The 613-nt window shown below is 51.7% G+C and overlaps 1 non-coding gene across 1 annotated transcript; it reads right to left on the bottom strand.

Annotated features, from left to right (window-relative positions):
* Positions 1 to 349: 349 nt before the first annotated feature.
* Positions 350 to 465, bottom strand: LOC122143347. Its single transcript, XR_006159126.1, has one exon. It is a non-coding gene; the product is annotated as a U5 spliceosomal RNA (small nuclear RNA).
* Positions 466 to 613: the final 148 nt, after the last annotated feature.

The raw sequence follows: 613 nt of genomic DNA, 5'->3' as shown, positions 1-613 counted from the left end.
AAAGCTCCCCTTCCGCGGAAGAAGACAGCTATGCTCACCACTATACCTCCGGCGCGGGCAGAAGACACCAACTTGCGCTGTCAGTAAGAAGGCTCGAAGCGCATGAGTCAATGATAGGGCTAGAGGGAGCTAATGAGATCTTTGTTTGGACCCGTCAGGTAAAGAGAGCAGTCAGAGTTTGGATCCGTCCGCGTACAAAAAAGCGCTGTCTTTCCATACTGGCTAAATAAATACAAAGTGGTGGCGCCGGAAACACAGAGGCTGCAAACACAGGCGATGACCAGTTGCACGTCCTCCCACCGTGTGTTGGCAGATGGCCAAATTCACTCTGCTCTTGACATTCCGGTGTAGCTCTGCTGTGAGCAGAGCCCCCAAAAATACAGGTCACTCGCAAAAAGCTCCCCTCCACGGAAATCTTTAGTAAAGGCGAAAGATTTATGCGACAATGAAGAGAAACTTCGAGCTGTATCCCCCACCCCCCCTTGGGCCTGTGCGCTGCCAGTGGTAAGCCACTATTCTCACCTAGGGTCATCAATGGTGAAGACACCTGCCCACATGCATTTCGTCACCCCCTCACTCCAAAGGGGGAGGAGTAAAGGTCACAAAAAAATTC

This window comes from Cyprinus carpio, unplaced genomic scaffold (assembly GCF_018340385.1).
Source record: "Cyprinus carpio isolate SPL01 unplaced genomic scaffold, ASM1834038v1 S000002605, whole genome shotgun sequence".
NCBI lineage: Eukaryota > Metazoa > Chordata > Actinopteri > Cypriniformes > Cyprinidae > Cyprinus > Cyprinus carpio.
Note: the sequence above shows the minus strand (reverse complement) of the source record. Positions and strands in the feature narration are given on the sequence as shown.